At 37.3% G+C, this 27,273-nt stretch overlaps 1 protein-coding gene across 4 annotated transcripts in view; it reads right to left on the bottom strand.

Moving 5' to 3' along the window:
* The window catches only part of Dlgap1 (DLG associated protein 1), a 791,008-nt gene that overhangs the window by 678,422 nt on the left and 85,313 nt on the right, over positions 1–27,273 (bottom strand). For all 4 annotated transcript variants that reach the window (XM_031368694.1, XM_031368695.1, XM_031368696.1 and 1 more), the window contains exon 2: positions 8,320–8,479. The gene's annotated coding sequence lies outside the window, so the exon portion shown is untranslated. The remainder of the gene's footprint in view (positions 1–8,319; positions 8,480–27,273) is intronic.

Genomic DNA, 27,273 nt, shown 5'->3' with positions numbered 1-27,273 from the left:
TAATTATCTGTGCTTGAAACACCAAAGTATTTTTAAAACAGTTGAAAACTATAAAATAAAACGTTAATTCATCATTCTATTGAACTCAAGATAATGAATAGTCATCAGAAAAAGTAAATCAATTTCCTCACAGTCTTTAGCAACAGCTGTGAAATCCCTAAAGTCTCAATGAATCTTCATCACATTAGTGTAACAATCACAGGATTATCTGGATTTGAAATGTAAAAATACTGTCTATTCCTATTCATTGTAACAATGGTGTGTGAAGTGGCCCTTTCCATGTGAACCAATTATATTTATCCATCCATCATTCAAAGTCTTTTATATTGAGTGCCTATTATTCCCAAGGATTGAGGATATTAACTAGTAAGAATGACAACATAGCAGATCACAGCAGTACAGTAAAACTGTGAGCCACATAAATATTTCTCATGTAATTTCCTTTTTTCTAGTATTTGGTCACAGTGACTCAAAACACTGAGTAGTATAGATTTCTAGTATGATATACGTGAGAATGTGTTTATCAGTAGAAAAGAGCATGGAATTTAGGCTCAGACAAGATGTATTTTTGACCTCAGCACCATAAATTACCATCTTCTTCATTAACTTTAATAATTCAGGGACAAGTTTTCATTTCTATATGTTTCCTGCTGGAAACAAAATAATATGGTTCATGCATCAAAACTGGAAGCTCATCAATTGTATATACCCTTCATTTTTGCTTTTTGTTATAGAAAACATTTTTTATGCAATTTTACCAGGTAACAGGAGGTGAAGCAGAGCTAGAGGAAACTGGAAGTTAATGGTTATTGCCAGATCCTCTATTGTCCAGGAATGGGAAATAAGGCTCTGTTCTCATTGTTTTCAGATATTGATCCCTGTCTGCCAATTACCCTGGTAAATCCAGGAGCATGGAGAGCTTAGGGGCTGAGGTAAAAATGCATCTTCTCCTGGAAGAAAATATGCTTTCTCCATATGCCCTTGGCCATCTAAAAATCAATATGAGGAACAATCTTTAAAGACTGAAATGCCATCCAGTCATCTCTACCCTGTGGGCTGTGGAGGACACAATAGCTCCAATAAACAGTTTCCCACAAAGATCCTCAGTGTGGTAGAGGGAAGTGTGGCAAAATACCTTGCCTTGGTTGTACCTTACAGCAGCCATGTGAACTTGTCTCTGTCTGGTGCTGTCTGTTATTAGCAATCCCTGCTTTGGGTCAGAGTCTAAGACAGACCATGGTTCTTTATATTTACAGATCTCATATTATAATAAATCTACTATCATATACTCATATTTCACCAAATATATTTATTATCAGATCTACTAAAACCACAGACTGATTCTTTGTTTAAAATTATTCTTTGTTTGAATTTCCATTGACAGAAGCCAGATGTAGCAGTGCACATCTGTAGTCACAACACTTGGGAAGTAGAAGCAGTTGGATCTTTGTGAGTTCAAAGTCAGCCTGGCATACATAGTGAATCTGAGGCCAGCCAAGGCTTCATATACCAAAAATTGCATAGATAGCAATGCTATGGATTTCTAAACTTTCAAGACTCAGCCATCCAACATGGACTTAATAGTTAATATTAACATATTGACAGTCAAAGCTGAACTATTGTTCATACAATTGTACAAGCTCTACAGTGAGGCCAACCATGTAACAGTAGACAGAAGAGACATGCAACTTCCACACAGGAACAACCACTATGTATAATGTAGAGTCCACACCAGATGGTTCTCATTGGAATTCCATAAAGGACCGAATAGAACTCTTTATTTACACCCTTAACATTCATTTATCAAGAGTCCCCATGTAGCACTGTCAATAGTGACATAGATTATTTTGACATAAGCAACGTCAAAAAGACATTGTCAAACTAAATTGTTTTGTTCAATGATGCATTAGAGAGATTTGAAAGAGAAAACTATTCTAATGTTCAGACATGCCTACAAAGTGAATCCACTGGGGTTAGTGGAGGCTTAGTTAGGTTTTTCCCACCATGTGAGAAGCACTGGGTCTGGGCATGACCAGGGACACATGGACACACAGACACAGACACACAGACATACAGACACTGTTTCTGTCTCTGTCTCTCTCTGTCTCTCTGCCTCTGTCTCTGTCTCTCTCTCTGTCTGTCTCTCTCTATCAGTTAACTTGTTTTACTGACATTTAATCAAATAGTCATTTTCCCTCACATACAGCCAGATTCTAGTTTAAAATAAACATCAAAATGGTAATCCTTCCAGCATTGTTTTCCATTTGTTTGGTTTTGTTCTTGTTTTCAGGATTGTTTTGGCTGTCTGGCATCTTTTGTGGTTCCACATGAATTTTAGGATATGATTTTTCCCCTCTGTTTCTTCTAAGTATGATATTGGGCTTTTGAGTAGGACTACATTGAACTTGTAAATGGATTTTCATAGATAGTCATTTTAACAGTATTAATTCTACCAATTCATGAGCATGGGATGCCTTTCTATTTCCAAGTGTCTTTCCCTATCTCATTCTGCAGAGATTTAAAGTTTTTATTGTAAAGGCCATATTTTCCTTGCCTAAATTTATTTCTAGATATTGTGAATGAGAATATGTCCACGATCTCTTCTATATGATTGTTATGAGTTTAAAAGAAAAGCCATTTTAGTTGTATACAATGATTATCCTGTCATATTGCTGAATTTGTTTATCATTTCTAGATGATTTTCTGGTAGAGCTTTTGAGATCTCTGATGTATAGTATCACATTATCTGGAAACAGGGATAGTCTTCTTATTTCCCTGGTTGTCTCCCATTGATAACCTTCTTTTATTTTATCACTTCATCTAGTGTTTCAAGCACAGTATTGGACAGGAGTGAGAGTGGCCAGTTCTATGTCATTCGTGAATTCAGTGGGATTAGGTCAAGTTCTTCTCTATTCATTTAGGATGCTATTGGCTGTGGGATTTTCATATACACATCTTATCTTTATGTATTCTCCTTCTAGCCCTACATTCTCTATAGTTCAGTTTATCCTAAAGACATTGGATCTTATCAAATACTTTTTTCTACATCTATTGGATTGGTCATGTAAATCTTTGCTTAAATCCATTCATATGTATTATAACATTCATTGACTGTTGTATGTTGACCCATACCTGAAATTCAGGTATAAAATCAACTTGGTCATGGTGAATAGTCATATTTAAAAATCATTGCAATGTATAACTGTTGTCATCATATTGTGGAGTTTTGGTGCTGATTTTTGTGTTCTCAGTGTATATGTGGTTTAATAATTAAGGCTTTGTATTTCATTACACAGTCTCGGTTATGTTCATTTATCTCTTTAGCTTGAAATATTACTTCTTCTATTTGTTTTAGGATGAATGGTAGGTAGGTAGGTAGATAGATAGATAGATTGATTGATAGATAGGTAGATAAATAGATAGGAGTTTTATATGGCAGAGCGTTTTTCCATTTCAACTATGACAGATAATTTTGCTAGATATATAAGTCTAGGTTGGCTGCCATGTGTTTTTAGCACTTGTAATGCATTGTTCTAGTCTCTGACTTTCAAAGATTCCATTAAGAAATCAGCTGTCATTTGGGTGTGTTTTCCTTTATTGGTATCTTACTTTTTCCCCCTCTTGCAGATTTTACTATATGTTCTTTATTATGCATAATGAAGTATTTTAACTATGGTATAATGTGGAAATTTTCTGTTCTGTTGTTTCTATTGGCATTCTGTGCACTTCTTATGTCTGTATGTCTTTCCTTAGTTTGGGGAAATTTTCTTTTCTAATCTTGTTAAAGAGCTGGTCTGTGCATTGACTTGGGAATCTTTTCCCTCATCTATACCTATTATTTGAAGGTTTGATATTACATAGTTTCCCATATTCCTATGTGTCCCTTTTTTAGTTTTTAAAAACCTCATAATCCTTATTAAATTGTTCTAGATACTCTACCTTTGAATGCTAATATTCTGTCTTCTGTTTCAGCCACTCTACTTGGCTATTAAATTTTTAATTCCATCTTCATTTCAGCTTGAGTAGTCTTCTGTGTGCTCTTTTTCAAGACCTGAATTGTGTTTGTCATTTCCATCAGCCTTATGATTTCCTGGGAATCACCTGGGCATATTTTCTTTATATTCTTTCTTCTTAATTTCAATGAGGTACTTTTTTTTGTCTTCTTCAAATTCCTTAAATTTTTTGATGAAGTTTATGATTTAAAAAAAAATGTGTCCTGGAGTTCATCTATGTAAATCTGGTAGACTTTGGAGGGAAGATAATTGCTTGATTTTTCATGTTGTTTGTATTTTTGAAATGAGATCTGGGCATGTGGACTTCTCTTTTTACTTCTATATCTGATTTAAACAGAGCTGGTTAGGGTAGAAAAGAAGATGAGAATGTGGGCTGAGTCTAGAGGTTTACATGGCTTCAGGAGAATGGAGTCAGGTGGACAAAAGGGAATGAGATGATATGCATTATGTGAATCTTCATCCAAGCCTATAGTCAGAATGGACAGCTGGGTAGAGACCTTGGGTGTGACATATGAGTAGCCTGTGGGTTGGAGGACAGACATGGCACATCCTAGCAAAAGCCTTGAGTTTGGTTGCAATGCAGCCAGGAGTGGTCAGATTAAGCAGTGGGAACTGAATGTGGGAAACAATTCAGATCTGGTAGATTAAGGAATGTATGTGAATGGGAGGATCAAGAAACGTATCATGCTAGAAAGGGATGTGCAGGATCTGGTTGTATGGAGAGAATGGACCACATTTAGCATCTCAATAAGACAATTGGATTATCAGTGAACATAGCAGCAGTCAGTATCAATACTGAACAAAAATGGACCCAGTGAAAGGCATAATAATTTAACTGTCTAAAACTTACATTAATCACAGATATGAAACATTTTATTTCCTCTAGAGAGTCAAAAAAGTAGTTGAGTTTTTGTTCATAGAAGACAGAGTAGGATGTCTTGAAAGTCATCTGGTTGTGTGAAGTTCTTTCTTAACACTTCTTCTCCAGCCTTACTCTGCCCACTCTAATCCTTTCCAGAAACAATATTTTGGTTATGGTGTTTAAGAAAGTGACTATTAACATATTCCTGTCAGATATAAAAGTCAAGAAAGATTTCCCTTGGACCTTGTATGGGAGGAAAGTCTTGTTTCAGGATCTTTTGTAGGTCACTGAAATGGAAAGCATGCTACAATATTTAAGATACTAAAATTTGGTATTGATGAAAATTAGATGTTTGCATTCTTATTGCCCTTTTCCTCTCTGTCTTTCTATTTCTCTGTGTCTCTGCTTGTCTCTCTTTCCATTTCTTGGTGGCATGGCTTTGAGAAAGTTGCTTTATTTATCATGTTAAAAAAAATCCCCAAACTGGACTCATCTCACATCATCCCCTGAATTACTGAACATGAATTCTCCTCTCCAGTCTACAGAATTAAAATGGACCCACAAGTCATATCTCCAAATATAGGTTCTGCTGAGTCCCTCATTTTGCACTGTTTCTAGAGTGTTGATGGTGGTATCCCCTAATTCTTGGTATGTCCAGAAATCTTCTAATTAAATTAGTCATCTATATTTTAGGAACATAAAAGACTAGATTTAGTAATATAGATAAGAATGCACTCTATAAGTTTTTATACTTTAAATATTGGTAAATAAATATTTTATGTACCTAAAAGTAAATATGATTATTTTTTTCATTGAAAGTAGTTTTTATCTTTGTAATTTTGTGCAGATGGTCTCATGCACCTTTATTGTCAACAATGAAAGAGCTAATGGTATACTTAGTTCTATATGATTTGATGAAATGATTTAACTCATTGCTCCTATCACAAATAATCTAGCATCATCCCAGATCATTAAACAGGTGAGTTAGCACCATTGAAGATTTCTATATTTAATGATTAGCCACAAATCTCAAGACACATCTCGGGAGATGTAGCATGCCATTCCTACTACTGCTTGTTCCTCTAACTAATTTACTTAAAAGTATACTGGAAACAAATATACCACATCAAATGGAAGAAAAAGAAACATCTAACATGCGATTTTCTTGTTTCCCCAAATTCCTTTACTCAGTTTTGCATGATGTATGGCAGACCTTAGCATGAGAAGTGAACTCAAGGTTTTTGGTTTCCTAAAACTCTTCTGTGGTGGCAAATCATAAACAAAAGGAGAGCTGGCATTAAAGTCAGAATCCACAGCCAGATTCTGCTGTTCAAGACTGTGCAGACAGGACAGAGTGCTGCATCAGAGCATTAGAGGAAAGGCTGCACAAGGTGGTAGTGTCCTGCTTAGTGACTTCTTAGCATATGACTTGGAAGACTGAGTCGATGTCTCAATGTTCTAAATGAGGGTAGAACTGGAAAAATCTGCCATTAAGAAACAAAGGGTAATGTGACTTTAAAAGAATCAATGTTTTATAATTTACTCTGGAAGTGACAACATTTAGAAGTAGTTTTCCACAGAGATGATTTAGTAGCACCACAAGATTTTTTTTCTTAAGCTGAATGTACCACATTAGAGGTCTAAATGATGGTGAAGCATCATGCTTCAAAAGCTAAATTTCAAAAGTTTCAAAAAATATTATGGGATGCTATACTTTCAGTTTCACAGATTAAAGGCTTGCAACAACTGCTAGACAAATACCTGCAATGTGAGAGTAGCCTGAGCTACATAAGAACTACTTCAGTAAAACCAAGTAGAGTAACCACATAAGCAATCACAGCAGAGGTGGCTGACCATGCATTAAGGAAGAGAAATTATAACAATGGGGATAGTGAATATTCACTGTGCCAAACCTGAACATCTTAATTCTGTGCCATGCCCTGTGCCTCATAACATTTACTATTCATTGGGGTTTGGGATAAATAAGCTACTGTTCTTGTTTCAAAGATAGGGGGACTTAGAAAAGTTCAATACTTTGCTCAGTGAATCAAAATGTGAACAGTGACAAGAAGGATGATAAAAATTAAATTTATAATAGTCTTCAGACATTTTCATCAGATTTAAGAGTTCCAAATCAGTAATACTCTTGAGAACTATAGTAATGTGTTCCAACTGCTATTGGCTGCGTGAAAATTAAAAATATTCATCATAATAGAGTTTTAGGATGAAAGACTTAAGTCTTCACAGAAAAAAAATAGGAACAAGGTTAATTAGCCTAAAACATTATTTTAAATATTTGTACATTGGCTTAAGAAAATAATGCCTAACTATTGAACATTATTATTAGACCTCTTAGACTCTATATATTAGTTTATTTAATCTTCAAAACTTCACAGAAGTCATACCCAAAAGGTAACAGGGTCCAAATTAGAACTAGAATCCTTGATCTGTTTTAAGAATCTTTATTCTCAGCCACCATGTTGTAAACAGTGGCATTTATACATCTTCAACCTCCCAGCTACCATGTTCCAGCCCTTTATTACTAGTAAACATTGGGAAAATGATTCCTTGAGAAATTGCAGACACTGTAAATGAATGTGAACCTCCGAAGATTGCCCCCTATCTACAAACTCAATTGTTTTCAGATTTATATCTTGCAGGCACTGACACAGGTCTAGAGTATCCAATAGGAGAGGTGAAGAATAACTGGTGTGTTTGAGAAGAGAATGCTTTGGATGGCCTCCATGTCCTATCTGTTTACCTATTGGCTTCATGTCATGAGCCATCACTGGTTTTTACTCCCAGGCTTCCCAGGAAGCCAACGTGTGCCTAGAAGATGCAAAGTTATCTTTATTCATCTTCACCTTCTCCCTCAGGAGTCCCTACAGGAAAGACTTCTGCTCTACCATCTGTTGCAACTCTGTTTTCTCCCAGCCCCAATTCTCTGAAAGTTAGCCTTGATCAGAGTATCTGGCAATTTTACATATTATAACAGAATATGTCAAACCTAAAGAAAGAAATTTGGCAATGAATTATAGATACTAGCAAAACGGGGACGGAAATCCAGGTAGGGAAGAATTTGCATATAAGTAATTATAATACACATATTTTCATCACAGTCAATTTTAGAGAAATTGCTTTCCCATTTTACAGTCATTGACTTTACAGAGGTAAAACCAGCACAGACTATGGCAATTAGAGGCTTCATAAATTGTACCACATTTTTACAAGGAAGAATGCTTGTAGGAAATTCCACTGAATGTTAACTCTACTTTATGTGTGTACTAAAACTCCTTCAAATAAATGAGTGTTTGTTAGAGTACCAATAAAGATATAATCCAATGCATCGATGCTTTTTAAAAATGTGTCTTTCCAATCATTAAAAAGGTAGAAATATTCAGAACAGGCCATGGCATTAAATACAAAGGGATGTTAAATTCTTACCAGTTTTGGTGAGATTAATGTAGTCCCTTCTAGAAGACTTTCATTAATCTGGGATTATATCTGGGCAAGCTGAATGTGCTGGTCTTTTGGAGAAAGTGTCCCAGGAAAAAGTTTCAGTAGCAGTCACTAGAAGTGGCCCAATAATATCACCCACAGTTTTCTGAAAGAAAGTGGTAAAAAAAAATTAATAAGATTGGGAGTCTATTCACAGAGAGCGAAAGCTGTTCTTCCACATGGCATGCACTCATTTAACCACACAGCAGTTTTAGCTTGTCATTTTTTGAATGTCTTAAAATCTTTATTTTTTACACTGTTTCTTTTAATTTTGAGATTATGATCTAACTACATCATTTGTCTTGTTTCCTCACTCCGAACCCTCTCGTATATTCCTCTTTGCTCTCTCTCTAATTCATGACCTCTTTTCTCATTAGTTGTTAGTACATACATATATGTCTTTATGCATATGTTCTAGACATAACCTGTTCAGTCTATCTGCTATCTATAGAAATTAAAATGCAGAGTTGTAGAGCCCAGTCCTAAAGAATACATCTACAAAACAACTCCTGGAGCCTATCTTTTAGCAAGTAGGCTAGGGTAGTCAACAATGTTCTCTGTTTTATATGTTAAGTATAAATAACGTATCAATAGTTCTAACATTGCCAATAGATGCATTATGCCTAAGATAATAGTGAACTATTATTATAGTTGTTAATTTACATACTCAGCCTACATTCAATTTATAGATAAAGTGATAGATTAAAAGTTACAATTACAATAGAGTCATCACGACAGTATACTGTGATAAAACTTTCAGTGTCACTTCACTTGAGCTTTGGGTCATGATTATGTAAATGAAATCTTCCTTGTGTCACAAACACTGTGAAACTAGTTACTCCACGGTTTCTAAGTAGCCAAAAAGTAGGTGTCATATGGAAGATGGTTTACGTGGTCAAAGGCAGAATTCATTCCAGCCAAGATGGATCAAGACAGCATGACATCTCACCATGCTATTCAGAACAGAGTAAATTTAAACTTATGAAATATTAATTTAGGGAATTTGCTATTCCATATTTTAGACACTGACCAGCTATGGATATCTAAAACTGAATAAAAAGTACAAGTATCAAGAAGAGGACACTACTCTGTATTTTGAATAAAATGAAGAGTGGGATCTTTGAGCCACATACGGTCAGGGTTCTGCCACTTTATAACAGTCAAGCCAAGTAGTTGACCTCTATGGGAGAAGTGTGCATGCACTGTGCAGAAATCTGCGAAACAAAACCAGGTTGCCCTAAGTTAAGCACTTTGTAGTATTTAATGGAAACTTACTGTATTTGTCTATCTCAAAATCTCTCTCCTCTTCCTTTTTCTTTTCTTTCTTTCCCCCTTGCCCCTTATTGCTTAAAAGCTATGAAGGAGGAGTGTGGAGAGCCTCAAAGATGGCGCTGGCTGCCCCCCCCCACCAGTCTGATGGTGAGCACTCTTGAAGTAAACAACTCCTTATTTGGTTATGGGCTGAGTCAACTGGCTTGCTTCCGCTATGTGGGCCTGTTAGATAGCACCACGTGGCTTTACCTGGGTGGCTGACCATACAGTATTTAACCTGTGGGTTGGCTTTCCTCGGAGTCAGTCAGTCAGTCAGTCAGTCAGAAGATTGTTCAAAGGTTCCTGAATAAACTGCAGGAGAAGAGCCCAAGAGTGTGTTGCGTCATTCTTGCTGGTCGAGGGTGGTCGCGACAGAGGAGGGTATTTACTGAGCATACAGTACAAAGCCTTTGGTTGGTGTTTGTTAGAAATCATCTCACTATCCATAGAGACATCTCTATTTCTGTTCTACAAATAAAGAAACTAAGAATCAGCAAATGCAGAATGTGCTAGAGTAAGATGACAAGAAATCAGTGGATCTGAAGCTTCATGTCTGTCTGACTTATGCCCTGATTCTTTGGTTTATTTCTCCAACCCCCTTATTTTGATTTTAATTATTTTTATGTTTTTTAATTTTTTTATTATTTATTTATTTATTTATTTATTTACTTATTTATCTTGGTTTTTCAAGACAGTGTTTCTCTGTGTAGCCCTTGCTGTCCTGGCACTCACTCTGTAGACCAGGCTGGCCTTGAACTCAGAAATCTGGCTGCCTCTGTCTCCCAAGTACTGGGATCAAAAGTGTGTGCCACCACTGCCCAGCATAATGATTTTTATTTTTACTTTTTTGGTTTGGTTTAGTTTAGTTTAGAGACAGGATTTGACTAAGTAACAGTAGCTGATCTTGAACATGTCATCGTCCAGCCCCCTACCTCCAGAGATGGCATGACAGGCACATTTCACAATGCCTCACTATGCCTCCATACTTGAGGGAAATACACTGATTTTTAAAACAATGAGTTAATTTCCGTGAAAAAAAATGTTTGCTTGATCTAAACATTGAGTTATTTTTGGATGAATTAAATACTCTACAAAGGTGAATGAAATGATGAAAATAAAAAACTGAATTTCCAGCTAAAGAAAAAAAGGGAAAATAACAAAAGTAAATCAAAGGAAGGAAACTCAAATATCAATACCCTGGTTGTTTAAAAACGAACTTCAGCAAAATAAGCAAAACAAAAACTAACCAGAAAAATGAAGAAGTAAGACATTTAAAAATAATGAGAAATTACATAGGAACTAACTATTGAAAAAAAAATGAAGTAAAATTTTAAGAAACTACTCTATAGGCATCTATGTACACATTGTAAAATGAAGACAAAATAGATGATTTTCAAGAGACATGCAGACAAAATGAATTTGTAAGGAAGAAGACATCTGTACCCATGGGTGACATGAACCAGAACAAAGTAAACAGAAAACATCAAATATTAAAACAACCAAGATAATAGCATATAGAATTCAGAAAATCAGAGCCTTCACCTACCTTGTATTGCAAATAAGTAGTCACACTTAGAGAAAGAATGGAGCCAAACTAAGTAACTCTTAGGGACAGTATTATGTCACATATGCCACATCTAATGATAACAAGATCTTTATACAGATACCATACTTTCAATAAACACTTAATTATCCTAGTGAAATAAGACTATACTTGTGAAAGTTCCTTATGATGCACTGGAGTCCTATGTAATCAATTAGATGTGTTTATGACTACACAGTGAAGTTTCTGAGTCTGAACAAATCAGTTATGAGAAGGGAGCAAGTGCTTGAATGTAAGGCATGCCATTGTCAAACTGCTCTATGAAAACACTTTACAGCATAGGCCAAGACTCCTGGAATAAATGGAGAACCCTTAACAGTGTGGCTATAGGCAAAGAACTCTGAAAAGAGTACCACTATCCCAAAATATTAATAACAAGAATTATTGAGCTGGACAGTGATGGTGAACACCTTTAATCCCAGCGCTTGGGAGTCGATTTCTGAGTTCGAGGTCAGCTTGGTCTACAGAGTGAGTTCTAGGACAGCCAGGGCTACACAGAGAAACCCAGTCAAGAAAAATAAAAAACAAAAAACAAAACAAGACAAAAAAAGAATTATTGAATGGGATTGCACAGGAAGCAACCAGGAGAGTGGAGAGACAGCCTATAGAATAAGAGAAATTCTGTGACCACCCGATATTTGATAGGGGATCAATATTTAATATGTTAAATAATAAATAGTACATATCCCCCAAAACTCTAGTACCCATCACCCAAACACCCAACCAACAAATGGGCAAATCAACAGTTCAAAAAATTATTACATATGACCATATGTGTATAAAAAAGTGCTCAACACATTGAACCACCAGAAAACATTGTACCTCACCTGTAAGAATGGTTATCATGAAGAAAAAAAAACAAAAAAAATGTTGGTAAGATATAGGAAAAGGAAGCTTTATGCATTATTGCAGAATTGTAGGTTAGAATATTCATTGTAAAAGTTAAAAAAAATCATTCAAAAGCTATTGTATGATCCAACTACTCCACTATTGGGTATAGAGTTATAGGAACCCAAATCACCATTCTTCAGATATGCATGCACACCAATCCACCACTGTTAGTAACCATGACATTACAGAATCAGTTGCAATGTCTATCCCTCCTTCCCTCTGGCACTCACTCCCTTTGTTCTTCCATCTCTCTCTCTCCCTCCCTCCTCTCCTTCCTTCCATCTCTCTGTCTCTCCCCCTCCTCTCCTTTCTTCCATCTCTCTCCCTCCCTCCTCTCCTTTCTTCCATCCCTCTCTCTCCCTCCCTCTTCTCCTTTCTTCCATCTCTCTCTCCCTCCCTCCTCTCATTTCTTCCATCTTTCTCTCCCTCCCTCCTCTCCTTCCTTCCATCTCTCTGTCTCCCCCCTCCTCTCCTTTCTTCCATCTCTCTCTCCCTCCCTCTTCTCCTTTCTTCCATCTCTCTGTCTCCCTCCCTCCTCTCCTTTCTTCCATCTCTCCCTCCCTCCCCTCCTTTCTTCTCTCTGCCTCTCCCCCTCCTCTACTTTCTTCCATCTCTCTCTCCCTCCTTCCTCTCCTTTCTTCCATCTCTCTGTCTCTCCCCCCTCCTCTCCTTTCTTCCTTCTCTCCCTCCCTCCCCTCCTTTCTTCTCTCTGTCTCTCCCCCCTCCTCTCCTTTCTTCCATCTCTCTCTCCGTCCTTCCTCTCCTTTCTTCCATCTCTCTTTTCCTCCCTTCTCTCCTTTCTTCCCTCTCTAATGGAATTTTGTTTAGCCATAGAGAGGAAGAAATTATGTCATTTGGAAAAAAAATAAAATGATCTGGTTATCATTAAATTAGTCAAGTAAGCCAGACTCAGAATGACAGCTATACCTGTGTAAGTCAATAACAATATGTCTGAAAATACAAAGTTAGTATTTGGGAAGAGATAGGCAAAGATCAGGAGTAGGGAGAGCTAACAAAAGAGAAGCTACCTGAGGGACAGAGGTGAGCAAGGAAATGGCATCTATGAAAATGTTGAATATCACATCACTTTGTAAAATAAATGTATCTTAGTGATATTTTAAAAGCAGTTGAATGTAATAAAAGGGAACTGTTTAGAAAGTGCCCTGTGGTCCCATTTTTAAGACACTGATGTGCATCTTCACATGAGCATAGTGACCTGCAGAGTTTTGTGCTCCTTGGTGCATGTCTATGGTTACACATTTTCTCTCCAGTCAGTGGCTGCAGTGCAGTGAGCACACTTACTGTCCTGACCTTGGTTTCCAAGGATCTTTCCACAGCCAAAAGAATGGAGGATGGGAATGAACAAGAGGAGCGAAAGCAGCAAGATGAGACTACAAAATTGTGGTGCTGAGAGTGAGCAGGCGCTCAAAGGTCAATAGCATTTCATCACACCACAGGAACAAAGGACCCAACCTAAGTATGTTCCCAATGGCCCAGTCCAGAGCAGTGTGCATAGAATAAAATAAATACCCAATGTCTATTTTATATATAAATCACCAACTGGATATGCGAGGATGAACTAACTCATTCTCAGAGTAGAATTCACAAGGAAAAGCGCAGAAAGAATAATGGGAAAGAAAATAGCATTCCCATAATTGCTACCAATTATTTTGAAGCCAGGGATCATTTCTGGGTGTTAAAGGAAGTGAGAAAAAAAAACATGAGGAACTAGGATATTAGATAGTCCCAGGTGGCCTTTTCAAAAGACACTTAGTAGGCAAGAGAGAAGGAAAATTGCAAATTGGCAGTAGAAAAAAAAGTGACACTCTCTACATTGACCAAGTGAGTAAATTTCACCTCCCTGGGCACCAGACAATTCAGCATCCTGAATCTCCTGAGGTCACACCTTAGCTTCCACAATAGTCAGGCAAAAGACAAACAACCCAAATTTAGCCAGAAAGGCAAACTTTGTGAAGCAACTGAGGGACATTCTTCAAAGCAAATAGCCAACACTCTTTCAACATCAAGGTTAAGAAAGAAAAGGTCTCAGGGAGTTCACTAGGTCTCATGAGGGTGGAGCCAAGACAATAAATGAAAAGCACAAGCCAGCCAGTAAACAACAAGTATATCATAATCACAACATTTGAAGCAGTGTATAAGTTACATCAATATTCATGATTTTATAATTATATCATAGTTATGTAAGGGGCTGGCATTTGGTGAAGGTACAAAGTTTGTGGGAATTGTGTCCTTTCAAAAGTTGTTTTACAGATTTGAAAACTAAAGGCAATCTCATTGCTCTTGCATAATTATTATAAAATGTCAGAATTTCCTGAGGATTTCTTCTCCAGTCATCAACCAATGAGTTTGAATGAATTGAACTGAATGGAACTGAGTCTCTTAAATGGTACCCACTCTTAACTTGTTCTGCAGAGGCCTTCTTTTTTACATATCATACACAGTTCCCTTGGGGACTTCACAGTCCTACTGAGAAAAATAATTGAACCTGTCACTACAAACAAAAATGAACTTCAATCAGATAAAATTTTCAACCAACAGAATGTAGGATGCTCAGGGTTCTTGTGAGTCTCTATCCCACCTCCAAGGGCCTCTAAGGCAGTATCTTAACATGGGCAGATATCAACACATGTGAAAGGTAATACCATAGCGAGGGCAATAGGGATACCACAAAACATTCATAATTTAAATTAATTTAATATTAAATTTGATTATGGAAACATATTCCAGCTGGCCAAAATGTTTATTTCCTTATAATTCATTTTCTGCGCACTGCCATGGAAATGAGTTACTATTGTGCACATACAGGATCATTTACATGATAGTCTTAGTACATGATGAAGGTGCTAAGTATTACTGTTTGAACAACCACATTTCCCTGAAACTTTAACAGCCTTTGGTTATACATAATATATTTATGACCATGACACTGCAGAGAACTCTATCCTGAACTATAGTCTGCCCATACAATAAATAAAGTTCTTCAGTTCTGTTGACTCTGACTGCTGTCATTATAAATTCTCCAGATGATAGATTTGATCTGATTACCACATCTTTAGAATCCAGGCATGCTATTCTTTTACTAGTTAACGCTCTTCAGGAGACATTGGAATGAATGTGGGCCACTTTGTAGAAATACTGATTATTGAAATCACAGCCTTCACACACACTGGAGGCAGCACACTCAAAAATGAATTATTATTTTTGGCATTTAGCAAAAAAATCAAAGGTTGTTTTGCAAGCAGTCTGTGATGCAGAGAGTTGAAGGGGTGTGTCAGGGCTCATCATGGGAAAAAAAGTGCCAACTTCTCAGCTTTCACCAGTTCGCCTTTATGATTCTCTGATGGTGATGTAATCACCAGTGAGGACTATTAGCAAGAATTACATAAACCTCTCTTCACCAATTGTCAGCTCGTATATTGTAGATTAAGCACTGCCACAGGCTTCTAGTGGTTGGCAACTCGAGCTGTGGAAAATGTCACAGGGCCTTGCTAGCACACTAGCTGTGCTCCATGGAGCAGAAAATTAAGCCTGGCATATTTGGGGGAGGAGTCTTTTGCTCTGTAAGAATTTATAAAAATAGCCATATGGATAGAACCTAGGGTCACATTTGCAAGTTTTTAATAGCCCTTCAATAAATAATTTTGTTAGAAATTCTAATATCTTAGCTCATTCTGTCTCAAAGTCTAGATAATGTTTAGTTGCAAGAATTCATTTCTTCCTCTGATTAAGAAGATGTAAAGAGCACAGTAAAATATGCTAAAATCATGGCACATCAAAATATACTGAATAAAATCAGCACCAACAACTACAATCTGTCTTCGATGTTGCAACTACTCTGATTCCTTGTGAATAAGGATTAAGTCTGAACAGATAATCATTTGTCAAAGTATTAGGAGCTTCATGAAAAAATTAGTTTCATTACACGAAGGCAATGGAGTCATTAATCTAAGCAACACTGGGCTGAAGTTTATTGTCTACTTTTATGTGTTTTGTTTGAATTATTCTTAGCTTTTAAAAGAATACTCTTTCTGTGGTAATACATTTGCTTAGGCATTTTTGAAACATCTAAGTGCATTTTTTTCCATTATAACAACATACAGTTTTATCACAGAGGCCACACCTTATTTGTGAATATGGAATAAAACTGTGGCATTGGAATGTTTGACAGAAGGGGATCATTCATGAAATAATGACATGCTGCTGTTTGAAGGGGGCAGTTCTGATGCTAAGGTCCTGTTCCCCAGTTGGCTTTGATCTGTTAGTAAAGCAAACCAGGGACCAACTGTTGAGGGGCTGGAAGGAAGGTACAGGTGGAACTCTGGGTCCCAGGAGGAAAAGGCAGACACAAGGAAGGAGAGAGTTTTTCTGCCATGTTTTGGAGGGAGAAGAAGCTGGCGACCATGTGAGGTCTTGGGAGGAGCAGGGGCCTGTGGTGACTGCTACAGGCAGGTGGCCAGGGAGTCTGTCAGTGGGAATAGCCACTGAAATTTAGGGCAGATGGGAGGAGCAGAGATAAAAATATTATTAAGGGTATGCTTTTCTAGGTGGGAAATAGTAACACCCATCAATTGTGCCTTAAGGCAAGTTGAAAAAGAACTCTCTCTCTCTCTCTCTCTCTCTCTCTCTCTCTCTCTCTCTCTCTCTGTGTGTGTGTGTGTGTGTGTATGTGTGTGTCTTTGTCAGAGGATTCAAGGAAATCCAGGTGAGGTGGTCTGGTAGTATGGTCACCTGTCAGAGCAAAGGTAGGAGAGCATAGAAGTACATGCAACAGTTGTTCCTAGAAAAGTTTTCACAACTTCAGGGACAGCATCAAGCTATTTATTTGAATCAGAGACTTCATCAAAATAAGGTTCCACATCCCTATCCTCATCCATTACTCTTATACACACAGGTGAAAATTCCTAGGGGTTCACTTCTGAGATCCCAAACACTGGAAATTTCAGCACTTGCACCCCATGGGGATATGGCAAGCATGAACCAGGTGATTGGTATTTCTCAGTTTTCTGGACAGTACTGCACGTCAGAAGTACGTAGCCACACACATTACTTCATGCAAGAGGGCAAGCCCTGGAGCAAGCATGCTTGCTGTCTGTAACTCCTCTGCTTTAACTGACCTGCCACAAATCAGGAGCTGACAGAGTTGAAGATGTATGTCACCAACCACAGACCATACAGCTACCCATGTCATACTTTATTCTGAATCATTCTTCCTCCCCTATAGGTCTCAAGAGAGAAGTTGGCTCTTACTAAAGGCTTCCCACTGAATAGGGTCAGGTAGCCACGAGTCCTTAGGAACCACTTTTCCCAAGTTGACATGAGCTACAGTTGCTCCATCTGTTCAGTCAAGTGATTGCAATAAGCTTTGAGACTGAACCCTGCAGTAAGCAAAACAATTGTAATGAAGGTACCTCCTGTTTATCAAGAGGCTGCATGCACATCCATGTGGCTGGAAAACTGTGTGTTTTCTCCATCGTATGTTAAGTTCTGCTTCCTTATAGGAAGCCCTCTGTGGTCTTTTGTATCTTGGTTATATTTTTCTTATGAACAAATTTGGCTTACAGACAGGAAATGCTTTCAGACAAATATTCTAAAAATGTGGAAATGTTGAAAGAGTACAAGGACTATTATATCATACCATATATACATATACACATATATGTGTATATATATATATACATATACATATATATATATATTCACCATGATTGTATATATATATATTCACCATGAACACACAGAAAAAAAGAAATGTATCATTTCTTTTTACATTAATTTGTACAGATATATACTTTTCCCCCTGTGTTTCCAATCAGTTTCCAATCAGTTTATACTGTCCTGAATTTTGGTGTTCAGCTCAATGTATTTAATATTATTAGTCAGTATCAACATTTGGGCACTTTGAGATCAGATATTCTCTCTTTCTCTGACAAATAAATAAATAATCAAGCAATCACAAAGACCCAAATTTTAACTGGTTGGTTGATGCTAACCAATGTATGTTGCACCCTAGAGGCTGAATAGAGTTAGCACCTAGTTAGTTAGCAGATGTGGATTTCTGGGATGAATGAGACATTCCCCTAAAGCAGATCTATCAGTGATAGCCATTGGCTATTATTAGTACAGGTGGCACAGATAGGGTTCTGTGGCAAACATGAGATATTTGCTCCTTTATTAGCCTGGAGTTTGATACTATTGCATATTCAAATTTACCAAATGCCACATAACCAAAGTACTTATGTGGCAAACAGTATTATACAATTATTTCCAGAATTCTGAACCAATTTTAAACTACCTAAAAATTTATCTGAAGAAATAGAAAGCATCCTAACTTTTTTTTAAGTTAAAAAATTAAATCTCTCCTGACATGCACATCAGAATGGCTGAAATGGCAAAACAACAACAACAAAAACCCCAATTTACATAAAAGTGGAGATCCTGGGGGCACTCACACATTGCTTGTAACAACATATCATACAGCTATTTTGGGAAAAGTCATGGTGGTGTCTTATAAAATGAAAAATGTGGTTATCATACAACCCAGAAATTGTGTTGTTGGGCATTTGTCCCAGAGAAATTAAAATTTATGTTTCCACAAAAACCAATATCCAGGGGTTTGTAGCAGTTCTCTATAGAGGCACAAACCTAGAAATAGCTCCGATGTCTTCAATCAAGTCTATTTATACACCTTGATACAGTAATAGCTTAGATGTTTCCCAAGGGCATTATGGTGAGTCCAGTGGCCAGATCTCAAAGATATTACAGTATATGACTCCATGTGTAGGAATATTTCATGATGGGAAAGTCTAGATCTCGACTGTGCAAATACTCACAAAAATCTATCTGTGTAGATGTGTGGGACTACACAGAACACACACAAAAGTGTATTCATGTCTGGGAATTCTCACAACCACTATGGATATCAATTCCCCTTTGGGGTTTGGCATTTTATTATAGTATTGCAAGTTGTTACCTTTGGGAAAACTGGATTCAGATGCACAGGAACACCATACATACTGTATAGTATGCATATATTTTCACCTTCCTGTGAAGCTATAATTTCAAGGTAAAGGTCCAGAAAATAGAGGTATCTGTCCTTGATTCCCAAGCATATCTAGCGCCCATGAGATGCTTTTCCCATTCTATTCCAGCAGTCTCCAGATTTCTATATGCTGCCTCCCAGTCAGTTGGATGATCCTGCCTCAAGTCTGCAGCAATCACTGCTCTGATCCATCCACCAATCCTAATATGACTGTCCTTGTCAAGATCACAATGCCTGGCCAGGCAGTACAGCTATGGAAAGAGGATCAACACCCCAAGAAGGCCTACAAAATTAACTATTCTGGGTCTACAGGGTCTCACAGAGAGTGAATCATCAATCACAACTAAAGAACATGCCAGGCCCCCAACAAATTTGTAGAAGTTGTACAGCTTAGTCTTCATGTGAGTCTCCTAACAATCAGAGGGGGACTGTCCATGACTCTGTTGCCTGATATCCATATTTTTAAGTCCCAGATCCAGCTGCCAGCCCCATTTAACAGAAGGGATCACACACCTGATAGTCCCACATTTGACAGAAGGGATCACACACTTGTTGATGGGGTCTCTTCATTTCATGACCACTGTGGGCACTTTAAATTTCCATTATGAGGCCCTTATCTGTCTCATTTTGAGGTTCTTCTTAATTAAACAAAGTTATGAACCTAAGGATACATATTATGCACCTAAACTTCCAAATATAGGTCTCTAGTTCAAATGGGCTTTTTGTAATTTTAGAATTTTACTTAATATGTATCCAGCTATGTTCTATGATGAACACCATGATAAGCAATAACAGCAGCTGGGCACAGGAAAGACCTTAACTAGTTTCATTTTACACTTTCATGTAACAAACAGTTCCTCACTAAGAAGCCAGGCTGCCTACTGCCTTGCTCACTCTCTGTCTCATGCTCTGTAGAAGTCTGATACAGCCCAGGATCACCTGCACAGAGGTGATGGGACCCATAGTGCACTGGGCCTTCCTACAACCATCAACCATCAAGATAATCCCTCGTGGATGTGGCCACATGGCAATCTGATCTTAGAAACACCTCAGTCAATACTCCTTCCTCAGGCAACTCTGGGTTCTATCAAGTAGACAACTGAGACTCACTAGTATAAACAGTCTTTATATAGCTAATTAACTTATGTCTTTCACTCAATATGTCCCAAATTAAAATCCTGATAGACCACAAAACATGTCATTTCAATATTTTTTATGTCAATATTAAAACATCTTTGTATTTCTAATAAAACAAGTCAAAATATCGGCACAATTTTCTCTTATCATATTTAATCTATTCTGTTGGGTCCTTCAAAAATTATCCTGAATTTAAGAATAACCTACTGCTTTGATTTTCATTATCCTATCTGTCTATTTATATATTCAGACTGAAATGTTGAAAGAAGTTTTAATTTCTCTCCCTTGTCCTCACTGCTGTCTAGAAGATCAGCACTCAATGTCTTATAAGTGACAAGTTACAGTGCGATGTGACATATTCCATCCCAAACAAATCTTGTCTTCTTTGTTTTTGGTTATTTTTATGATGCAACTCCTTAGGACTAACCCTGTTTGCTCTACTCTAATCTCCCTGCTCTTTCAAGAACATGCGTGAGACCTCTGTGTTTCTCATCTTCTAACATGAAAAGCTGGAAGGATAGCTTTCCTGTCTTGTAATTCAAGCACTTGAATGACACCACTGGAGATGCAAGATTATCATTCCTTGTACTGTGTAGCAATATCCACTGAGTGGAAATGTTCAGTAGAAGAGAGGAGGAAAGATTAGTAGACCTGAGAAATAAACCTCACAAGTCCAGGAAAGCTGGAACTTACAAGATTAACACACACACACACACACACACACACACACACACACATTCCAACACACATACATACATACACTCACAAGCACAAACTCACACATACCACATGCATGCATACACATGCTGGAGTGATCATTTTGGTGCTTGAGCTACTTTTAAGCTACAACCTTCCTGTAAGCAACCACTTACCTATACTTCCATAAGTATGCACAATAAAAACCAAGTAGGACTTTAGTGGACTTGTTCCTTTCTTCTGTTGGTTCCTGTCTGAGATCAATAGATATTTGTTCATATCTCCCCTGTGGATAACTCATACAATTCCTTACCATCCTCCATAGAACTCACAAATCACAGCTGGGATGGATGAATGAATGGATAGATAGGTACATAGGTACATAGATATAATAGACAGACAGTAGACAGACAGATAGATAAACAGATGACAGGCAGAGAGAGATACATAGATACATAGATGATAGATAGATAGATATGATAAACATATGATAGAAAGATAAACAGATGACATGTAGACACAGATATGTGGATAGATAGATAGATAGATAGATAGATAGATAGATAGATAGATAGATAGATGGATAGATAGATAGACAGACAGATATGGTAGATGATAGATAAAAAGATGACAGATAAGTAAGCATGTAGATAGATTATAGATGATAGATAGATAGATAGATAGATAGATAGATAGATAGATAGATAGATAGATAGACAGACAGATATGGTAGATGATAGATAAAAGGATGACAGATAAGTAAGCATGTAGATATATTATAGATGATAGATAGATAGATAGATAGATAGATAGATAGATAGATAGATAGATAATCAGAGATATGACAAGGCAAAGATGATCAAAAATTAGGTGGGTTTAAATAGACATAGAGAGAGATGAAAGATTAATATGTCGATAGATGCTAGAGCTAGATATGATCTAAGTATCTTTAAATGTGTAGATCATGACTGAAGGCGTGGTCCCCAGTTTAACAGTGCTGCAATGTGATAGAGCTTTTGTTGTCTCAGTCATGGTGGAGAGGCTACTGAGAAATGGTTCTCAGGAGAAGGCATGCAAAGCCCCATACTGGTCCTTCTCAGTTTTATCTCTGCTCCTGATTTGAGATATACTTACTGGATCATCAATTCCTCCTAATATTACATACTCTAAATCCATCAATTTTATTAAACATTTTAAACTTCGTTTTATTTCTGAGAGCTGGAGGGTGTTAATTTATATGTAAGCCAACTTTTCATTACCCATTGATTTGTTGATGGACAACTATGTTGATTACAACGCTTAGCAGCAACAAGCATGGGCGCTTGCTGGCAAGGTGACCATTCTCCTAGTTCTAATTCCATTATGGACCTTTTGGTTTGGTTGAGGATAAGTGTATAAAATACACTTAATACTGAAAGCATAAAATTTAATACGAAGCTCTATAGCCTCCATTCTGAGTGCCTATTCTAACTAGATGTTCAACAAGATAACATTTTTAAATTTATATTTGAGTATTGAATTTGAATATAGTTAATTTTCTTTTGTTTTAATTTATTTTCAGGTATTTTATAATAAATTTTATAAAGTTTATAAAATAGATTCTGTCACTTCAAGGTGTGCCAGCAAGGGTAGTAATTGAGCAGCAGGGTGCACTGAGGTGTACACAGCCACACTAAGGACTCTGGCTGAACAAATTTCTCTTCCCCTTGCATCTAGATATTTTAGTAGTGACATAGATTGTTAGTACCTGACATCATCTCAGTAGTGATGCATATATATGTGTGACTTTTTTGGTTTTTTGGTTTTTTTGAAACAGGGTTTCTCTGTGTAGCCCTGGCTGTCCTGGAACTCACTCTGTAGACCAGACTGGCCTCAAACTCAGAAATCCGCCTGCCTCTGCCTCCCAAGTGCTGAGATTAAAGGCTTGCACCACCACTGCCCAGCTGTGTGTGACTTTTTATTTCTCTATGTGTCTGTGAATAATATATGTGTGTATGTTGAACTAATTACCACATTATCGGTTTCTGAGTATGTGATCTATTTCTGAGAATGTGTATCTGTGACTTACGAATATGTTACAGTACTGATATATACCTGTCTGTACCTAATACATATGAATATGTATATATCATATGTGTAAGATATATAATATATGATACAAATACATATTGTATCATTTATTTCTTTATTATCTATGGATTCCAATTAGAATGGAACAAAATCTAACAAAATCCAACAAAATCTCATAGATTAGACAGTTTTGTCTGTGTATGTTTTTTTTTACTTCCATATTTCTTGTGTAAAAATCATTCCTAGAATATAAGTTATAGATAATTATGAAAATATATCATTTAACTAGTTACACATGCAATTCTCTACTTCTAAATCGAGATAGCTGAGTGACCTATATGGGGAGAATTCTAGGAAACCTCAGAGAAAACCTACTTATGGCTGATCCAGTCAGGGCCACTGATGCTTTCCTATCTGCCAGGTCTTAAGTCACACCATCTCTCCAGGAGCAGTAAAGAGGAGAGTCAGTTCCACAGATTGTTCCACACATCTACCCCACAGATTGTACAGACACAAGCAAAAGAACTCAGTTTTCAATGTCCACTCATCCCTGGTAACCTGAAGCATGACGCACTATATCCACACAACTTCAAGTACTAGTAGATTACAAACATGTGTACATGTGATTTGCTAGAGATGAAGCCTCTCATTCAGAGATTGACAATCAAGAAAAATAAATAAAGAGCCATCTGTTTGTTTCTTCCACAAAGGTTTGTACAAGGCCTCCAAGAAGTAACACCTTTTAGACCTAAGGAATAAACTAGGGATCAAAAACATGATTAGTATTTTCAGGTTGAGAGGAACAAACAACAATCCATCAAACAAATTAGGAGCAATATAATTTTACATGATGATAAAATTAGATGGCAAATGAATGAAAGATACAAGTGGGTTGATGATGTGATTTTTTTTCTCTCAAGAGTCTATCAAATATTCTCTACAGGTTATCTTCTAGGCCACAGAGAAACTCTTACCAAATACCAGTAATTATTACAATTTTTTTATTCTATCAGACCATAGAGAAATAAAATTGGTAATTGAATCCAGAGAAACAATAGAAAGCAAACAAATACAGGTGGACCAACAATGTACTCTTCAAATTACCAAAACAACAACAACAACAACAACAAACAGGAGGAAATAAAAAAAATCCTAGAAAAAATAAAAATAAAAACACAACAGAATCTTTGAGACACAACTAAGCCCATTCTGGGGGAAAATTATATAGCTGTAAGTATACATTTAAAAAATCAGGACAATCCCATTCATTTGCTTTTTATTGCTGCAATGAACATCATGACTAGAAACTTGGGGAGAAAAGGATTTGTTTGACTTGACATCCATGTTACAGCCCATCACAGAGGGAAGCCCATCACAAACAGTAGAGAAACATGGAGGCAAGAACTATTGTAAAGACCATGGAGAAATAATGCCTATTCTGTTCCCCATAGTTTACTCAGTTTTCTAACATACCAGTGGTGAAACCACTCAATGGGCTCAGTCCTCTCACATCACACATTAATCAAGAAAATTCCCCATAGACTTTCCCACAGGTCAGCCAGATGAAGCCATTTTCTTAACTGAGTTTCCCTCTCCTAGACAATCTGAGCTTATGTCAAATTGAGAAAAAACTCACCATCACAGAGATCAAATAAAGAAATCAATGATAGGCTTCAAAGTCTTTCTATAACTAAAGTCAAACCCAATGCATAAGCCACAAAGTGTGGCAATTTAATGCCACTGCTCCCTAACAGGACGATGCATGGAGGCAATTGAGTAAAACACTGGTTCACTGGAATTAAAGCAAGCTGATTGTTTTTTCGAGACAAGGTTTCTCTGTATGGCCCTGGCTGTCCTGGAACTCACTCTGTAGACCAGGCTGTTCTTGAACTCAGAAATCTGCCTGTTTCTGCCTCCCAAGTGCTGGGATTAAAGGTGTGCATCACCACTGCCCAGTGCAAGTTGATTTAAAAAAATCCTAGCCAAAGTTGCTGAGAGAGAAAGGGGAGTGAGGGTGTCTCAAATTCTGAAACAAATAAGAGGTAGGGTACTCAGGGATAAAACAATCTGGAGGGTAATTAGGGAATGCTTTGAAAACCTTTGTTTGCCACACAAAAATAATATAAAACCAGCTGACAAATTCAAAGGAACTCATGACTTATCAAAATTAAAGGTGATTAAAAATTTAAACAGATTCAGAACAAGTGATGAGACTGTAGCAATAACAAATTATTTCACATAGAAAAGCTGAAGACAAACTGGATACACTCTCCAATTCTAGAAAAGCTATAATAAGAGCTTATACCAACGTTCCTTAACCTATCCTAGAACAAGAGGTAAAGGTAAAACTACAATGTCATTTCAAAGACAGCGTCACCCTGCTACCAGAGCCAAATAAGGACACAGTAAGAAAAGAGACCTTATAATTCAATTTCCGTGACATAAACACAAGTATTCTCACCACAGGCTAATTTCCTTTATTAATACAGATGCAAGAAGTCTTAATATTTGCAAACCAGATTTAAGAAGACATTAAGAAGATAACACCCCATGACTAAGTTGATTTTTATCCCAGGGACATGAGATTGGTTCAACATTTATAAATCAATAAATGTAACAAACCACATCAATACATTTAAGGACAAGTATCACATGATCCTCTCAGTAGAGCCAACATTCAATTACCCTTCATGATCAAAGCCTTGAAGACACTAGGGACAGAAACGCATATATTAGCATAGCAAAGGTTATATATGACAAATATGAAGTTAGCATTGTATTAAGTATAGCCAAATTTTCAAGCATTTTATTTGAAATTAAGAATGAGGTAGGGTGCGTCATCTTCCACTGAGTAGACAAGGCAGCTCAGTTAGGGGAAAATGATACAACAGCATGCAATAGAATCAGAGACAGCTCCCACTCCTGATTTAGGAGTCTCTAATGAAGAACTAGGTACACAACTATTACATATGTGCAGAGGGCCTAGGTCCATTCCATTACTACTCTTTGGTTGGTAATTCAGTCTCCTTTAGTTCCCCTGCCCACTTGGCATGTTAGTTGACTCTGTGGGTTTTCTTTCTTGGGGTGTCCTTGATGTCTCTGGCTCCTTCAATACTTCCTCCCCTTCTTTTGCAGGAATCCCCAAGCTCCAATTAATGTTTGGCTATGAGTCTTTGTATCAGCACTTGCAGAAGCTCCTCTGACTACCTTTAGGCTCCTGTCTCCAAGTATGGCAGAATATAATGAGTAGTGTCAGAGGTAGGGTCCCTCTCATGAGATGTATTTTAAGCTGGACCAATCACTGCTTGGTCCTTCCCTCAAATTCTGTTCCACCCTGTAGGCATAAAGTTTTTGCAGCTTATTTTAAAAAATGTTCCACTTCTCCTCCTGCCTACCTCCCACCAGAGGTAATGGAAGAGAAAAGTTATTAGGATTTTGGAGAAGGGGACCTGTTTAGCAATAGTTCTTTGGAGGTGAGCTCGATCTCCATTGGCAGTAGTTCGGTCCCATATGAAACACCAAATATGAATCAGCAACTGCAGTCCTCTTAGGAGGCAGACACAACACAGGAACCGGCACTACAGTCCAGTCCTTTTGGCAGACTGACACCTCGCATGAAACAGAAGCAACTGTTCAATCCTGAAGAAACTGCAAGGCTAATCAACTGGCCCAAGGCGATGCCTCAGAAACAGCAAAAAGCCACAGAACTTTAAGAGTGCTTTGCCGAGTTTCTTTCAATTGTGGTATATAGGTTATCATCCATTCTCTTTTGACTCAAGATGGTATATAAGAATTTGGAGTAATGAAATAAAATAAATAAAAGAGATAGAAATAGGAAAGTAAGGATAAATGTCATTCTATTTTGTAGACAATATCACCTGGTACTTTAGGAGACTTTCAACACTGCCCCCCAGCACACTCTCCACAAAGCAGGAAGATACCAACCACACAATCCTTAACAATGATCATGCTTACAACAGAAACCTGGGGAACTGTCCCCCAGCACACTCTCCACAAAGCAGGAGGATACCAACCACACAATCCTTAACAATGATCATGCTTACGGCAGAAACCTGGGGAACTGTCCCCCAGCACGCTCTCCACAAAGCAGGAGGATACCAACCACACAATC

This window comes from Mastomys coucha, unplaced genomic scaffold, assembly GCF_008632895.1.
Source record: "Mastomys coucha isolate ucsf_1 unplaced genomic scaffold, UCSF_Mcou_1 pScaffold14, whole genome shotgun sequence".
Classification (NCBI taxonomy): Eukaryota; Metazoa; Chordata; class Mammalia; order Rodentia; family Muridae; genus Mastomys; species Mastomys coucha.
Note: the sequence above shows the minus strand (reverse complement) of the source record. Positions and strands in the feature narration are given on the sequence as shown.